This window comes from Erinaceus europaeus, chromosome 3, assembly GCF_950295315.1.
Source record: "Erinaceus europaeus chromosome 3, mEriEur2.1, whole genome shotgun sequence".
In the NCBI taxonomy this organism is placed as follows: domain Eukaryota; kingdom Metazoa; phylum Chordata; class Mammalia; order Eulipotyphla; family Erinaceidae; genus Erinaceus; species Erinaceus europaeus.
In genome coordinates, this window is record NC_080164.1 from 179,139,493 (window position 1) to 179,158,727 (window position 19,235).

Sequence of the window (19,235 nt, forward strand, 5' to 3'; positions counted from 1 at the left end):
ATGTATTTATTTTCTTGGCATATTTAATGAAAATATTTTTCCCAAGGACTTTTAAAAGATCAATTTAGCAGAAAATATTTGAGCTATGGGAGTCATAAGTTAAACCAATTGCAGGTCTAATTTTATGACTGCATTAGGTGTGTGATTGTAAGAAGCAGAAGGAGACATTTTTACACTGTTTACAACATTTTTGCCTCCTTAGGTTTACAAAAAAAAGTGAATGAAACTGAGAACAACCTTATCATAACTCCAAAAGCTGAAGGATCCCATGTTGACTGCATTAGGTTCTAATAAGATGTAATTCTAATTCAAACATTTCTCACGTCATTCTGCTCTTTCAAGGTTAATAATAAATACTAAGTTTGCTGATGAGGAAAATGAAACAGAGATGCAAAATGACTTTCCCAACATCAGGGAGATTTTAAGTAGCACAGATGAATTAAATTGATGTCTGGAGAAGTCTAAAACACATGTTCTTTTATCAGTATCATATCAAAAAGTATCTAAATTGGTGCTGCTTCTTCTTCTAGCATTTGCCCTTCTTCCGTAGCCAGTCAACAGCGTCAGGTTGAGCCTGATGTAAAGTTTCGAGACCTCCTTTGAATCTGGAGAGGTGGCAGTCGTTGACTGTGTGGGTCATAGTCTGTCTGTAGCCGCAGGTGCTTGTATACAACAAATCCTTGGTCTCAGAAATCTCACAGTGGAATTACACTAATACTCAGGACATAAGCCACTGTAATAAGAAGAAACTTGGTGAGAATCTAGGTATTCCACTGTGATGAAAAGAGGTGGGATGAAGAAGAGGTTTGAGAGAGAAGATTCACCATTTCTAAATTCTTCTTTACCTACTTTTATACTTCCTTCTTTCTCCTTCCTTCTTTCTTTCCTTCCTTCCTCCCTCCCTCCCTCCCTTCCTTCCTTCCTTCCTTGTTGTTTTCGATGGGTTATGTTGTTTTCTCCGGGCTGGCTTCACGGGCAGGTAACAGACAACCAGGGACTCATAGTTGAGCTATGCATCGTGGTCTGTCCTCACCATTCAAGCAGAGATCTCCTTTTGTACTTAGCTGTTGTTTTCGATGGGTTATGTTGTTTTCTCCGGGCTGGCTTCACGGGCAGGTAACAGACGACCAGGGACTCATAGTTGAGCTGTAGGCAGTATCTCTTTATTCATGCAGGACGCAGCACAATCTAAGACGAGCTAAGCTAAACTCAAGGTAAAGTACTCTAAAACTCACAATGCTGTCTTTATATATACTTGCCAAGTAGGGTGGAAACAGGGTGTGACATAGAGAGGGTGGAGAGAAAAGTGACTGGTGACAATCAGAGTGTGATAAGGAGAGGATCAGGGTGTGACAAGGAGGGGGGGTGGAGCAAAAACATACCATGAAACAGTGGGGATTGAACCAATGCCCTGGAGAGAGGTGCTTGTTAACAGCGGTTATATAAATAGAATGAAGTGGTTATGTAAATAAAATAGTGTTAAGCAGGGGGGATTTAAACCAAATGAAACAGAAGGGGTCTCATGCATACCAACACTTCCTTCCTTCCTTCCATCCTTCCTTCCTTCCCAGTTTTATTCCATTCTTTCTTTTCTTCCTTCTAGATAGATTTTCTTCCTTCTCGATTAAATCAATACAGAGCATGTTATACTAGCCACTGTGAAAATTAAGTTCAGTGAAACATGATCCCAAATATTAAGGAATATTTGACTGGGAAAAAGGATAAACCAACAATTGTACAACAGTGCTAGTGTTTGATAGTAAATGTTCACATAAAATCATAATAATGGAAGGCTTTCAGACTTTGGGTTATTGCCAAACATCTACTGATAGAATATGAAGCTCAAGAGATGGAACATTAGAATCTGAGTGGTAAGTGAGCAGCCAAGGAAATTTACTGGGTGGGTAATGAAGTGGAAGCTGAGGATTTTTCAGAACACTGCATGGAAGATAATTATCACAGGGGAGTGGGAAAGTTATTTCCTACTAGGATATTCTCTCATGCAAACATTTGTAGATATAAAAAAAAAAGAAGTAAACATGGGGCTGGGTAGATAGCACAACAACTATTTAATAGACATATCTGAGGCTCCGATATCCCAGGTTTAATCCCTGGCACCCTGGCACCCTGGCACTACCAGGGAGTTGTACTCTGACTATGGACACCTTGGAATATATCTAAAATAGACCTATTAGCTTTTCCCAAAATGAAAACCCCAAATCCCATCTACTATATTCTTGTCTTTAGGTTCTAGGCTATTAAACAATATGTTCTTATATCTTAATAATTTTTCAGACACCAAGGTGCAAATGCTACCATGATGCCAACCTGACTCCCCCGGGCCTCACCAATGTATCCTGGAATCCCATCTCTCCAGAGCCCTGCCCCACTAGGGAAAAATAGAAACAGGCTGGGAATGTGGATCCACCTGCCAATGTGCATGACCAGCAGAGAAGCAATTATAGAAGCCAGAACTCCCACCTTATGCACCCCATAATGATTATGGGTCCACACTCACAGAAAAATAAAGAATAGGAAAACTTCCAGTGGAGGGGGTGGAATAGGGAACTCTAGTGATGGGAAATGTGTAGGATTTTACCTCTCTTATTCTGTAGTTTTGTCTATATTTTCTATTTTTGTTTTATAAATAAGCTAAAAAATGTGCACAAGCACACGCACACACACATACACTCAGAGCTTGGGAAATAGTCCAGTGGATAAAGTGTTGGACCTTTAGTCATGAGGTCCTGAGTTCAATCCCCTGCAAAGCTTGTGCCTGAGTGATGTTCTGATATTCTCTCTCTCTCTTTCTCTTTCCAAATACATATTCATAAAATTAAATCTTTAAAAGTGCAAACTAGAAATAAATTTATGCAGATCTCTAAGTCATTTCCAAAAGAAAGCATGAAAGGGGGAGGCAGGGAAATTCAAGAAGATTACAAGGTTCATACCAAAAGTTAGCCAAGGCAGCTGGTCTCAGATTTCTATCTAGCATGGGAAACTTGGGACTCTAGATGATGCTTTTTTTAAGTTGTTTCATATTTCTGCTTTAAATTTATAAAATGGAAACATTGACAAGAACACAGGACAAGAGGTATAATTCCACACAGTTCCCACCACCAGATCTTGGTTTCTCATCAGTTTTTGCACCATAAGGAACTTTCTCCAACCCATTCACATTTCCCTGGAGATCCATGTAACATGCTGTGTGAAAGGTCACCTGACCTGACCCCTGACAATTATTGCTGTGTGTGTGTGTGTGTGTGTGTGTGTGTGTGTGTGTGTGTGTGTGTGTGTGTGTCTGTCAGGAGTCAGGCAATAGTGCAGCAGGTTAAGCACAGGTGGTACAAAGCACAAGGAGAGGAGTAAGGATCCAGATTTGAGCCCCTGGCTCCCCACCTGCAGGGAAGTCAATTCACAGGCAGTGAAACAGGTCCACAGGTGTCTTTCTCTCCCCTTGTCTGTCTTCAACTCCTCTCTCCATTTCTCTCTGTCCTATCCAACAATGACAACAATAGTCACAACAGTAAAAAGAAGCAAAAAAGGTAACAAAAAGGAATCAATCAGTAAATAAATAAATAAATTTAAATAAAATATACTCATTTAAAAAAACATGCCTGTCATAAAATAATCACTCAGTATATCAATTTTTTTTTTCCTGGTTGGTTTCCAGGTAAAGTGATAGCTTATAGCATGCAATGTATGTAATATTCAGGTACAGAGCTCTTAAAAATATAAATCTTCAGGGAGCAGGGTAGTGGCAAACTGGGTTAAGCTCACATGGTGGAGAGCACAGAGGCCATTGTGGGGATCCAGATTATGGCCTCAGGTTCCCCACCTGCAAGGGGGCCCTTGTGGGCTGTGAAGCACATCTGCAGGTGCCTTGCTCTCCCCCATTCCTGGCTTCCCCTCCTCTCTCAGTTTCTCTCTGTTCTTTCTAGCAACAGCAGCAGCAACAACAACAATAACAGCAAAACATGACACCAACAATGGAAGGCAGGTTTCTGCCAGGAGTAGTGGATTTGACTACAAGCACTGAGACCAGGAGATGGCCCTGGGGGCAAAAAAACAATGTATAAATGTTCAGGGGCTAGTGGTGGCACACGTGATAGAGTGCACATGCATCATACTGTCCAAGGACCCAAGTTCAAGTATCCAGTCCCCAGCTGCAGACGGAAAGCTTCATGGACAGTGAAGCAGTGCAGGGATGTCTCTCTCTTTTGCCTTCCTCTCTCGATTTCTGTCTGTATCCAAAATAAATACATACATAAATAAAATATTTAAACACATGATGCATGTTCAAATCTCTAGTAAAGGTAATATTGGGAAAAATATAGGGGTACAGGTGGCGGCCCCCTGGTTGAGTGCTCATGCTACAATGAACAAGGACCCGAGTTCAAGCCACTGACCCCCATCTGCAGGGGAAAAACCTCACAAGTGTTCAAACAGGGCTGCAGGTTTCTTTGTCTCTCTTCCTCTTTATAGCCCCACTCCCTTCTCAGTTTCTCTCTGCCCCTCCCTACCTAAATAAATAAATAAAATATATAAAAAGTAAAATTTAAAGGAAAAATGGAGGGTGGGTGTCGGGCATTAAACCAGCTCTCCCTGCTCCATGCTGCATTGCTGATAGTATGGCCTATTTACATAATCATTGTTTTGCCTGATCTATTTTCTTTCTACCCACCCTGCCTGCAGGGTATATTAATCCCACCAGTTAAAATCATCATAACAGTAGCTAAGGAGGCTTCCAACTTCCCAGCATGCCTTTTGCCTCTCTCCACCCCCTTCCCTAGCCATTTCTGACTTGCCATTTCCGGTTTTATCCCATAAAACCCACTTCTGTTCCTGGTTTCACCCTCTTTTATCTCCTGCATCCTGACCTGGAGAATGCTGGCATGCAGAGCAGGAGGCTGGCATCAGTTTGGAGCCATGTGGCTTAACCCGCTGTGATCACACCTGACTTTGGGGCGTTCCCATGTGAATAAAGAATTGTATTAACAGGCTGCCATGCGTTCCTGGATCCTCTCTCCCACATGCAACGCTAGCCTGACAGTTGGGCAAAAATAACTCACTTGGGTAGTGTACCTACTTTGTGAAAATACATGACACAGACTTGAGTTCAGCTCCTATTGCAGTGGGGTAATCTTTGTTGGCTGTGATTTTTTTTTATTTTCATCTTCTTACCCAGACCATTTTGTCTCTCTCTGTATAAAAAAGTGGACCTGGGGTAGTGAAGTCACAATAATGATAGATGATAGACAGATAGATATAGATAAATACATAGATTTAATGAAATCTAAGTATTCAGTTCTTGACCCTGATGCTTTGACAAATACAGCTTAAATTAACAAGTTTTCTTTCTAATTTTGATTTAGATTTTATTATGTCTAATTTAGAAATATTAGCATATACATGATGTTGTAATTGAGTAAAAACTATTTTTTGTTAGAAACTATGTTGTTTTGTATAAAAATACACACACACATGCACACGCACACATACAAACACATCTTTTTTCCAGGATGCCAGGCCTAATGATCACTACTTTCCTGTACATCTAAATATTGGTTCTGTCATGTTTTCATCATAACTATTCAAACTTGAAATGACTTGGTGTTTAAGAATGTGGCTTTGGGAGGTAGTGCAGTGCCTTAAGCGTACTTGGTGCAAAGCGCAAGGACCAACATAAGCATCCCAATTTGAGTCCCCCAACTACAGGGGAGTGGCTTCACAAGTGATGAAGCAGAGAAAGAAAGACATCTGCGTGTCTGTTTTTCTCTCCCCCTCTATGTCTTCCCCTCTTCTCTCCATTTCTCTCCATCCTATCCAATGTCAACACTAATAACTACAACAATAAAAAAATAACAGCAAAGGCAACAAAATGGAATAAATAAATATTTTTTTAAATGTGGCTTCTTCCAGACCTCCCACCTTCTGCACCCCATAATGACACTGGGTCCATACTCTCAGAGAAATATGGAGTTCTGGTGGTGGGAATTGTGTGGAGTTGTACCCTTCTTATCCTATGGTTTTTGTCAGTGTTTCCTTTTTATTTATTTTATTTATTTATTTATTTATTTATTTATTTTCCTTTTTGTTGCCCTTGTTGTTTAACATTGTTGTGGTTATTAATGTCGTTGTTGTTGGATAGGACAGAGAGAAATGGAGAGAGGAGGGGAAGACAGAGAGGAGGAGAGAAAGACAGACACCTTCAGACCTGCTTCACTGCTTGTGAAGCGACTCCCCTGCAGGTGGGGAGCCAGGGGCTCGAACTGGGATCCTTACGCAGGTCCTGGTGATTTGCGCCACGTGCGCTTAACCCGCTGCGCCACCGCCCGACCCCCAGTGTTTCCTTTTTATAAGTAAAAATTAAAAAAAATAAAAAAAGAATGTGGCCTCTTCAGCTAGGCTTTGAAAGTTGAAACTCTGGTTGTTCCGTCTTTGCAGCCTTGTCCATTGACTATGATATTTCTGGCATTTTGATTCATCATCCTGAAAACCAAGGAGATGATATTAATACAAACTTCCTCATAGAGTTATCACTAGTTAAATGATTCAGCATAGAATAAGCCTTTAGGGTTCCTCACACATAGGATGCACTCTTCTTTCTTGTACTTTCAGAGATGAACTTGATTAACTGTTCTCTTTCCCCTAACCTTCAATCATTTCCCTTACTTCCATTTCAGTGTTTCGGAGGGTTCATAGCCTTCTGTGATACTCTGATTTCATCAGGAGAGTGTCCAAGTTCGTTTGTGTAGCAGCTGAACTGTTTTTTATGTCTTTGGAATCATGCTTGACACTAACATTTCATCACATTTGAACAACACATGAAACCATGTTGTTTATAGAGTTCTGACCCATGGAATTTTAATTTTTTTTAATTTAGTAAGTTTATGTAGTTCAAGTGAACAAATTCAGGCTCTTGCACAGGAATTATATTACTGAGTAGCCTTTCAGATCCAATTTTTTTATCCAATATTTCTTTGAGAGAGAAGACAGCAAGAGAGGAAGACAAAAGTACAGGAGACAGGAAGAGACACTACAACACACCACACCACAACATACCACACTGCACCAACATTACACCACACCATATACTCCATGGAGCTTCCCTTGTGCCATTCACAGTGCTTTCATGTACCAGGGATCAAAGTTAGGGCCTTACACTTAGCAGGCATATCCTCTTCCAGGTAGATATCTACAGACCCTGGAGACTTTCAAATGTTCATTTTTCTGAGTTTCTGAAAGTAGGAAGGAAAGAAATCAATAGCTTGGGAGTCGGGAGATAGCACAGCTGTCAGCTGTGATGCGGAGGAGAAAGAGAGGAGATCAGTGCTCACATAGGCTCCTAAGCTGAATATGGGGCCCAGACCAAATCAAATTGATGGAGTTTACAGGCAACAGTATTTATACCCCTTTCCCATATTTGGAAGCTACTCTTCCTTGACTCAGCTTTCTGTTCCTTTGTAGCCATGACATCATACCACCTGACAATAACTTGGATCCACCTGCATATAAGATCTCAGGCTTAGGGGAAAAAACTAGTATAGGCACAGGCCCTTTGTAATATAACTAAAATATGCCTACTAGATATCTACAAAATGTAGGACCCCCAACTCTTCATCTGCACTACTCCAGCCTTTAGGTCCATGATTGTTCAACAATTTGTTTTGCTTTGTATGTTAACTCTCTTTTCATCCACCAGGTTCCAGATGCTAGTATGATGCAAACCAGACTTCCCTGAATAGACAACCCCACCAGTGTGTCCTGGAGCTCCGCTTCCCCAGAGCCCCACCCTACTAGTGAAAGAGAGGCAGGCTGGGAGTATTCATCAACAAGTCAACACCCATGTTCAGTGGGGAAGCAATTACAGAAGCCAGACCTTTCAACTTCTGCATCCCACAATGACATTGGCCATACTCCAAGAGGGATAAAGAATAGGAAAGCTATCAGGGGAGGGGATGGTATACGGAGTCTGGTGGTGGGAACTGTGTGGAGTTGTACTCTTATCCTATGGTTTTGTCTATGTTTCCTTTTTATAAATTAAAAAAAGAAATTTTGAGGGAAAAGGGAAATAGATAGGGAAAGAGACAGAGAGACACCTTCATGCCTACTTCACCACTGGCAGAACTTTCCTCCTGCATGTGGAGATTGGGGGCTAAAACCTGGATCCTTGTTCATTCTTTTGTTTTTTTCCTAGAGTTATTGCTGGGGCTCGGTTCCAGCACTGTGAATCCACTGCTCCTGAAAGATACATATATTTCATTTTATTGGATAGGATAGAGATAAATTGAGAGAGGAGAGGGAGACAGAGACTGAGATACTTACAGACTTGCTTCACCCCTTGTGAAGCTTCTCCCCTGCAGATTGAGAGCAATATCACAAATCCAGATCCTTGAGCATGTCCTTGTGTTTAGTACTACATGAACTTATCCGGCCGTGCCACCACCCAGCTCTTAAGAACTTTTCATCTCCTAAGCAACTAAACTTGTCACCATCAGCACTAATGTAGAGAATGAAAAATATAGCATCAATATAAGAGAGAATGAGAAAAATAGGAATATATATATGTATATATATATACATATATATATAAAACATCTTATCCGATATTCTTGTATCAGAAGGAATTAGAGTTTACTGCCATGTGATGCATCTAAGTGGATAGTGATAGGCAGGTTTCTATAATGCCTCTCCATGATCCCTACATAATAATATCACTGTCTTTTCTCTTGCATAGAAACTTATTTATAAGAACAACAAAACCATCTTGATGAAATTCTATAATCTTTTTGGTTCAAGGAATTCAGCTACCATATTGTGGAAGGCACAACAAGGAGCTAAGAATGGCCTTTGGCTATAGCCAGTGAGTAGTTGAGGTCCTTAGCTCCTTAGCACAGAGGGAAGAGATTCACATGAAAAGACATGTGTGTGAGTTTAGAAATAACAGACCCTTGAAAATGTCCATTCACTAAGCCATTACCTGGACTGAAGTCTGTTGAAGACCCTCATCCAGGAGATCTATTTCATCTGCAATTGAATTATTTATCTACAGAACTATAAAATAATAAATATTCTTGTCTCAGGTTACTTTATCTCACATAACGTGTTAAATAAATGTATCAATAAGTAACCTACCTGAAATCCCCATGACTCATGACACACAAGTAGTAAAATCTTTCTCTGTATGTTTAGAAGAGTATAAACTGATTACAAATTTCCTATTCACATATGAAGAATGATACTGTCTGTTCCTTGTCAGGGAAAAAGGAATGCCTTCCTGTTTATCACACATCGTCCCGATTACTCAATTTCTTATAGTATTCCACTTTTGGAGGAATCTATTGTTTATAACTTAAATAGCCCTAAACTTGATTATTCCATAATACTTAACAAATGGCTGGGGTTGAATAAATACTTACAGAAGGAGGGAAAGAAAAATGGCAAGGGGAGAAAATATTATGTAATTAAGAAAGAAAAATAATTCAATCCACAGCTCACACATCAATTAGTGAGCATTACTCTCTTTAAAGAGAGTTGAGAAGGCCAATGTGGATAATGCCCAGAAAATATTCAACACCAATGCTGCTGTGTTGTTTTCAACGGGTTAGGTTGTTTTCGCCAGGCTGGCTTCATGGGCGGGTAACAGATGACCAGGGACTCATGGTTGAGCTGTAGGCAGTATCTCTTTATTCATGCAGTATGCAGCACAATCTAAGACGAGCTAAGCTAAACTCAAGGTACCGTAAAACACACAATGCTGTCTTTATATATACTTGCTGAGTAGGGTGGAAACAGGATGTGACATAGAAAGGGTGGAGAGAAAAGTGACTGGTGAAAATCAGAGTGTGACAAGAAGGGGGCAGAGCAGGCGAGAATCCTATCACTGAACCACAAATGCCCTGGAGGGAGGGTGGTGATTGTTAACAGCGGTTATTTAAATAGAATGAAATGGTTATGTAAATAGAATAGTGTTAAGCAGGGGGGATTTAAACCAAATGAAACAGAAGGAGTCTCATGCATACCAACACTGCTGCATATCTATAATTTATTTTTCACTTTTGAAAAATACTTCTTTGCTATTTCTTTATTATAAGTGTGTGTTACATGATGCTGGGTTAGAGTGGAGGTGCCTCTTCCTGGCCAAGTACTCTCTGGGTTGGAGAGAACTCGACCGGAGCCAGCCTGGGATGCTACTCACTCAGCGTTCAGGGGGAGATGATTCATGAACTCATGGCAGAGTGGCAATTCAATCTATTTCTTGATCAGAGAACCAATGCTTTTAAACGGTAGACCCGGAAGTGGCAAGTCGGAAATGGAAATGGCTAGGAAGGGGGTAGAGAAAGGCAAAAGTAAGCTGGAAAGGTAGAAACTTCCTTAGCAACTGTTGTGAGGGTTTTAACTGGTTGGATTAATATTACCCTGCAGACAGGGGGGGGTCTCGAGGTAGAAAGAAGACAGATCAAAGGAATGGAATGTGTGGGGATCTCTCAGGCAAAACAATGATTATATACATAGGCCATAGTATCAGGAATGCAGGGTGCTTTGTGAGGCTCCTCACAATTACCTGACATCCCCCCTTTTCTTTTTATCTAATGACCATAATATCAGGAATGCAGGGTGCTTTGTGAGGCAGGGAGTTTGATAGGACAAGGCACACCTTTGGGGTTACACCTGTCCCTCCTTGCTCAACCTCTTGGTAGAGAGACTAACAGGATAGATGCATTTCTCAGGTCAAGCCCTGCCAAGCTCACCCGCATCCTCACAATTTCCCAACAACATGTAACATGTTATTGATTTCTTTTCAACATGTCTCTACAGTAGGCATGCATAATCATTGCAACATTGTCATAACTAACAAATGTATCCTGTTTCAATGAAGGTTCTGGCACTAGTGCAAACCCTTTTCCAAGATGTTGTGATCATCCTTTATCTCATCCTCTTATCCCTCAGCCCTATTTTTCCGGGGAAATATGAATAATTTCTGAGTTAGGGCTCTTCAGTTCAGTGCTTTTTCTAATGATGATTCAGCTAGCTTCTCACTTCAGTCCTTTGTGTGCCTATGACCTTCACATAAGAATGGGTAGGTGAGTTTGGAAGATTTGGGTGAAGTGAATCAGTCATCTAGAACTGCTATTACAAAGCACTACATATTGGATGGTTTGAACTATAGAAATTCATTTTCTCACAGTTAAGGAAATGCAAATCCAAGATTAAAATGTCATCAGAATTGAATCCTAGTAAGATTACTCTAAGAGGCTTGTAGATGGTAACTTTTTTGCTGTGTCCTAACATAACTTGGATATGTTTCTGAAGTCTTTCTCTGCTCTTATATGAAGAGAACTGTTCAGGATCTCATCCTCACCTAACTGCATTACCACTATAAAGGCCCCTATCTTCAAACATGATGACATTGAGGATTTGAGACCCAATGTTCTTTTTTTTTAATTACATTACAGTTGTTAATAGAAAGTGTGATAGACATTGTAGTGAATTAAAAAAAATCATTGACATAATGAAAAATGATAATTTCTTAATGAGTTATAATTATGCAATTTTGTGGATTTTAAAGATATGTAGACTATTGAGTGTCATGTATGCAAATTAATACCTTAAATATTGAGGCCAGATGGTGGCGCTCCTTGTTAAGTGAACACATTACAGTGCATAAGGTCCCAAGTTCAAACCCCTGGTTCCCACTGGCTGTGGGAAAACTTCACAGGTGGTGAATAAGGGCTGCTGGTGTTTCTCTCTTTCCTTCCCTCTCTACTTACCCAAACCCCTCTCATTCTTTCTCTGTCTATCCAATAATAAATACAAAAATACCTTCAATATTTAGTGATACCAAACAAAAATAGGTAACTCCTAAGATATTTTCCACGTAGGGTGCGGTTAAATTTATTATACATATTTGGCAGGAGGTACAAAATTTCTCTATGAAAATCAGATTTACTTATTTGTTTTTGTATTGAGTAGAAGATTCAGTGAGATAAGCTCAGAGAATCATTGATACTTGTAATCCCTTTGGGATATTTGCTTTAAAAGGTTGAAATAGCACTGTCTTCTTCATACAAATAATGTCCTAGAGAAGTACTAAAATGAAGTTGGTTACTTCTTCCTGATATGTGCTTTTTGGTCAATATAATATCATACTGAGAAGTTGAGAAACTGAGAAGTTGAGAAATTGAGCTCATTTTTTCCATGCCAAGGAAGCATATAACATATGTGCATATATTTTTGTGTAATATTTGCATACCAGACACACACACACATTTTATCTGTCTCCCAACTTTTAGAGTCTTCTTTGTATTTTGTTTTATTGTACCTTCCTTCCCCTGATGGTCAATATCGTGTATCAACCTGCCTTGTTACTGGATGCCCACATAATTGGTCAAGCACTCTAAATGTTTCTGTGAAGATATGTTGGACTGATATTAAAATGTCATTGTTTACATAAAAAATAATGACAATGATGCTGCCTGCTAGCTCACTCAGTGGGGCCCTCATGCACTAGGCATTGTGTTCCAGCCCTGGCACCACACTGAGACACCACAAAGCTAGGAGGATCTCCATGGATGGTGGACCAGTGCTGTGGTGTCTCTCCTTCTCACCGTACTCAAAAAGTCGCTGTCAATTTTAAATAAATTGCCATGTATAAAAGGACTTTATGAGTCATATTAGTCTTCTGATGCTTTGGTAAAATTATATATTTTTTTTTCTTATATTTAAAGGATTTAGAAAAAAGTCTGCAATTTCTGGGAAGAGTGAAATCTCTTCACAGCAATTTCAACAAAATATCTGTGATCAGGTTCTAGTAATGTTGGCTTGGTTTTGCTTGTTGATTTTAGTCTTAGTTGTTCCTTCCCAGATAACATCCTAACTTTAAATATATATATATATATATATATATATATATATATATATATATATATATATATTCCCTTTTGTTGTCCTTATTGTTTTATTGCTGAAGTTCTTGAAGTCGTTGTTGTTGGATAGGACAGAGAGAAATAGAGAGAGGAGGGGAAGACCGAAAGGGGGAGAGAAAGATAGACAGCTGCAGACCTGCTTCACCACCTGTGAAGCGACTCCCCCTGCAGGTGGGAAGCCAGGGGCTAGAGTCAGGATCCTTCTTCTGGTCCTTGCACTTTGTGCCACCTGAGCTTAACCCATTGCACTACAGCCCAACTCCCACCTAACATCCTAGCTTTATGCCTATACTAAGAATAATGTGATTCCAGGAAAGTGATCTTTGAAACTATTGTCAAGACAGGGAAAATCCCACATATAAAACACAGTGTTAAAAATCTAAATGAATGAAAGAAAATGACATGGAAGACATGCACCAGTTTTAATATTAAGGAATTCAATTCCAGATATCTGTCTTCCTCATAAACAGGACTATCATCTGGGGCCCTAGTCAGGGAGTTCTGAGTTTCCCACAGAGACATGATGGCCCTAGACCTCACATAGATCCCTCTCTCCATTGGCACTAGTCATTTCCATCAGGAACAACACAATGGACCCCTTGGTGGGCCCCCATGGGACCTTGACTTCAATGTGAAATAACAATGGTGGAGAATGTTCCATCCTCTGAATGGAGGATGGACAATATACTCTATGTAAAACCTGAGGAGAGGGGTCAATATTGGGGCAGCTTGGAATGTTCCTACTCATGTCCACAGAATGTGAGCTCAGACTTACAAGGATAAAGAGGTTATATAGTCTCCTAAGCTGAATATGGGCCCCAGATCAAATTGATAGGGCTTACAATCAACAATATCTATATGTTTTTTTTTCCACATTTGGGAGCTACTCTCTTCCCTGATCCAAATTTCTGGTCCTTTTTCCAGCCATGATATCATGTTCCTAGACAACAACTTGGGACCACCTGCATATCAGATGTCAGGCTCAGAGAAAAACCAGTATAGTCATAGGCCCTTTGGAATATAACTAAAATAAGCCTACTAGCTATCTTCAAAATGGAGACCCCAAATCTTCATATGCAATACTCCAGCCTTTAAGTTCATGATTAGTCAAAAATTTGTTATGATCGATATGCTCTTTTTTCAGCCACCAGGTTGTACATGGTACCATGATGCAAACACGACTTCCCTGGGCAGACAACCCCACCAATGTACCCTGTATTCCCACTTACCCAGATCCTCACCTCACTAGGGAAAGAGAGAAACAGGCTGGGAGTATGGGTCGACCTGTCAACACCCATGTTCAGTGAGGAAATAATTACAGAAGCCAGACCTTCCACCTTCTGCACCTCATAATGACCCTGGGTCCATACTCCCAGAGGAATAAAAAATAGGAAAGCTATCAGGGGAGAGGATGGGATATGGAGATCTGGTGGTGGGAATTGTGTGGAGTTGAACCTATGGTTTTTGTCAGTGTTTCCTGTTTATAAATAAAAATTAAACACACACACACACAAATAAAATTGAAAAAAAAACTGAAAAGAAAAAGAACATTCCAGATGCTAGCTATATCCCCCCTCTTGGGGTAAGTTTTTTTTGTACGAGAAAGAAACCTATTTTTGTCACATGCTTTCTAGCAGTAAGTCTGGGCTTTAAAATACCACCTTTCAAATTCATGCACCTTCTTCAGCTTGAGGAGTTCATTAAAATAATTTGAGAAAACAGCATCTCTACAATATTTTTCAAAGGGAAATTTTAAATCTGAGACAGACTAGTGAGTACAGAGAAGGAAGTGAATAAACTACAAGCTCACCAGGGTGTTTCAGAAGGATACTACCATCAAGAGTATTGCAGAAATTAAAGAGACGTGCTTCCCTATCTAGTTGTCTGTCATCAAATCCCAACAAGCAAGCAGAGCCGCAAGTAGGAAGATACAATATAATAAATCTTGGATTTCTTTTTTTAAATTTTATTATTATCTTTATTTATTGAATAGAAACCGTCGAAAATGAGAGGGAAGGGGGAGATAGAGGAGAAGAGAGGCAGAGAAACACTTTCAGCCACGCTTTACCACTCGTAACTCTTTCCCCAAAAGTGGCAACTAGGGGCTTGAATCCAGGTCCTTGTGCATTGTAGCATATGCACTTAACCAGGTGCATCGCCACCTTGCCCCTGAATATGAGATTTCTTTTTTTTTAGATTTTTTTAAATTTATTTTAAAAAGGAGACATTAACAAAACCAGATCTCCATATCCCATACCCTCCCCTAATAGCTTCCCTATTCTTTATCCCTCTGGGAGTATGGATTCAAGGTCATTGTGGGATGCAGAAGGTGAAAGGTTTGGCTTCTGCAATTGCTTCCCTGCTGAACATGGGCATTGACTGGTCAATCCATACTACCAGCCTGCCTTTCTCTTTCCCTAGTAGTTTGGGGCTCTGAGGAAGCAGAGCTCCAGGACACATTGGTGGGATCATCTCTCCAAGGAAGTCTGGTCGGCATCATGCTAGCATCTGAAACCTGGTGGCAGAAAAGAGAGTTAACATATAAAGCCAAACAAATTGTTGAACAATCATAGACCAAAAGGCTATAACAGTGCAGATAAAGTGTTGGGTGGTCTTCCATTTTGTAGATAGCTAGTAGGCATATTTTAGTTATATTTCAAAGGGCCTGTAGATATACTAGTTTTTTTTTTTTTTTTTCTGAGCCAGAAAACTGGCTCAAGTGAATCCAACTTATTGTCTGGGGAGGTGATGTCATGGCTAGAAAAAGGATCAGAAAGCTGGATCAGGGAAGAGAGAAGCTCTCAAATATGAGAAAGGTATATAAACATTGTTGACTGTAAACCCCGCGATTTGACATGATCTGGGGCCCATATTCAGCTAAGGAGCCTATGTGACCTCTGCATCCCTGTAGATGTGAGCTCAAATTCTGTGGTTATGAGTAGGAACATTCCAAGCTGCCCGAATATCAGGACCCATCTTCCTCAGGTGTAGCATAGAGTATGTTGTCCATCCTCCCTTCAGAGTTTGGAACATTCTCTACCATTGTTGATCCAAGTTGTGGGCAAGGTCCTATGGGGGGTCCACAAAGGGGTCTATTTTGTTGTTCCTGATAGAGATAAACAGTAACAATGGAGAGAGCTATTTATTTGAAGTTTAGACCCATCAAGTCTCTTTGGGAATCTCAGGACTCCCCAAATAGGGCCCCAGCTGATGGGGTGGCCTCATAGTGACTAAAGAGTCATCATTAAAGTATGCCAATCTCTTTCCCTTATTCAGCTTTTGCAGTCCTTGCTTTGCTAAGGGTAGCTTTGGAGTGAATGAGAGAACTGTAATAGGAAGTAGGTGAGGAGGGTATCTTAAGTCTAATTAGATACCATTTCATTAGGAACTTTAAACTGACTAGCTACAGACTATTGTGCACTTTTGCTTTCAGGTATATAGTTTGCCCGAATTTATGGATATATGTGAACATATTCTCTATCTCATGGGTCCTGGTCTATATCTAGGTTTTGAGACTTTGTTAGGAAGTGAACAGTCTGGAAAAGAATTAGAGAATACTATGAAAAGGAAAGGTCTCACCTGAGTAATAAGGCTGAAGGGTTGACAATCCATGCCTGACATCTCTGGACACAGTCTGAAGTGAAGCATGCTCTGATGGTACTCATTGCTTTGATTAGGTTGGGATTAGTGGATGTAATATCATTTGGTATGAACTGAGAGAAATATTTAGGAAATTCTACCCACTCTAGAGTTTCCATGACTGAGGGAAATATAGTCTCTATAGTGGAAATGTGAGTTTTCTGCTGTCTTAAGGTTTAAGAAGGCAATGAATAGTTATTGCTTTAATCATATTATTTGACAACTGGGTTAAATTCGATAAATACCTTTGTCAGGATTTGCTATATCATAGGCATCATCACCATAATTTATGTCCTTTGACATTATTTGTATATAGCTGTGCCAGTGGTTGCTTCTGTTCTCCCTGGTCTAAGCTTTTAGGAGAGTCAACCTATCAAAGAGTCAGCCTATGGTCTGTGCATTAAAAATTTGAGACATTCAATCATTTTTTCCCCTCTCATATTAATTAAATAGTGATTTATATGACTGAATATTAATAGGAGTGTACATAAATGCCACTCCCACCACCAAAAGACGGTGCCCCCAACCCCCACCCTGAACCTCCAGTGAAGCCGAACTTCCTTCCGTCCTTGCATTCAATTCATAAATTTTTCCTTTGGTGCCCTCCCTATTCCAAATTCAGTCAAACCCTGATTTGAGTTTACTTTCTGATCTTTTTTCTCAACTTCTGTTATTAATGTGTTTTTCTTATTTTCTAATAACTATTGGGCAGTATGCCAGCTTCCCCCTGCTTAAACGATGTGGTCTATTTACATAACCACTGTTACAGAACCACCCTGCCTGCAGGGAATTGGTATAGTCCGCACTGGTTCGAACTCTTTTTTTGCTCCCCCCCTTCTCCAAGTCACACTCTGTTTTTCCACCACTCTCTTTGTGCTCCACCCTCTCTACATCACATCCTGTTTCTAACCTAATTGGCAAGTATAAATACAGCTGCTCTTCTGATTAAACACACTTGGAATTGCCTTCTGGCTCTGAGAGTCCCAGAGTCTCTCTCCTGCGATGCTAGCCTGGCATGAGTTCCTGATCCCTCTCCCATGCAGCAACCTAGGTTGGTTCCAGTCGAGTTCTCTCCAACCTAGAGAGCACTTGCTCAGGAAGAAGCATCCTTGGGCTATCCCAGCATCTGGGGCCCGGAACAGGGACACATAACCAGCATACTTACTAGAAGACGTCCCAGATAAGTATACACACTTGGCTATCTGCAACCTCGTGTTAAGGCACTGTGATTCTTTTCTTTATTTCTCTCTCTCTTTTCTTTCTTATTATTTTCCTGAGACCTTTCCACCATGGATGATCTTTTCCAAATCCTGTATTCATTTTTCTAAATACAGTTTTTATATCTCTGGGACATTTTTATCGGGGCCGCACCATGGAAGCTTTTGACCATGGTCACAGCTTTTAGGGGATATATAGGGCAACCTCCCAAAATGGTAAGGGACCTTGAGGCTGAGGTCCAAGAATTAAAGGAAATGGCCATAGCATTTACCCAGCACCATAAATACTTAAAAGAAGAAGCAAAGCCTGTCCTGATCCTGACCCACCCTAAGCCCTCTGCATCTTGCCCCGAGGCACTCGTTTTGGCAGACACATGTCAAGATTCTCCTTCAGCCTCCACAGCCGCTTCTTCGGCCACTGCTTATCCAGTGGCTTCCACTTCTGTCACCCTTCCCCCCACTTCTATCAGAGCTATCAGAGCAAGTCTGCACATTCCCTGTCAATGTTTCCCCCAATAGATAAACGCCTCAGGCCTGGTATCCGTATTCAGCCACAGATCTGAAAAAACTTCATCAGGCTATTAAGGAGGATGGAGTTCATGCTCCATGGTACAGGTCCATTTTACAAGGCCTGCTCCAGAACCTTAATATCCCCCAAGATTGGAGGGATGTAACTCACGCTACACTCCCAGGCCCCCTCTTCCTGCAATGGGAGGCATTTTTCGTGATGAGTGTTTACAGAAATCACGGAAAAATAGTCATAATTAGCCAGAGGGGAATTTTGATGCATTGTCTGGTACGGGTCATTTGGAAACAGGAATCCAACAGGCAGAGGCCAAGTTTCCACCAGGGTATTTTGATCAGGTATGCCTCTGCGCATTAAAAGCATGGGAGCAGTTAACATGACCCATGGGAGCAGCCTCAGCCCCCATTCTCTCCCTTCAACAAGAACTGGATGAATCCCTGGTTAAATTCTTTGCCAGGGTCCAGTTGAGTTTGGAAAGGAAGATTTGTAATCCTGATGCTCGTTTTCTCCTCCTGCGATCCATTGGCTGTGATGGCATGCTTCCGGAATTCCAACAGGAATGTATCAGTCTTAAAAACGAACACCCAGATAGCTAGATTTTAGCTACACAGGCTCTTAGATCAAGCTCTTGTCAGGTACCTACTATGCAGGCCTATGCAGCTACCCTACATAAGCAAAAATGGGCTTGCTTTCAGTGCGGTCACCAAGGGCATTGGCATAACCAATGTCCAGAAAAATGTCCCAGAGATATAAAAACTGTATATATAAAAAAGAGTACAAGATTTGGAAAAGACTTTCCATGGTGGAAAAGTCTGAGGAAAATAATAAGAAAGAAATGAGAAAAAAAAAAAAAAGAATCACAGTGCCTTAACACAAGGTTGCAGATAGCCAAGTGTGTATACTTATCTGGGACGTCTTCTAGTA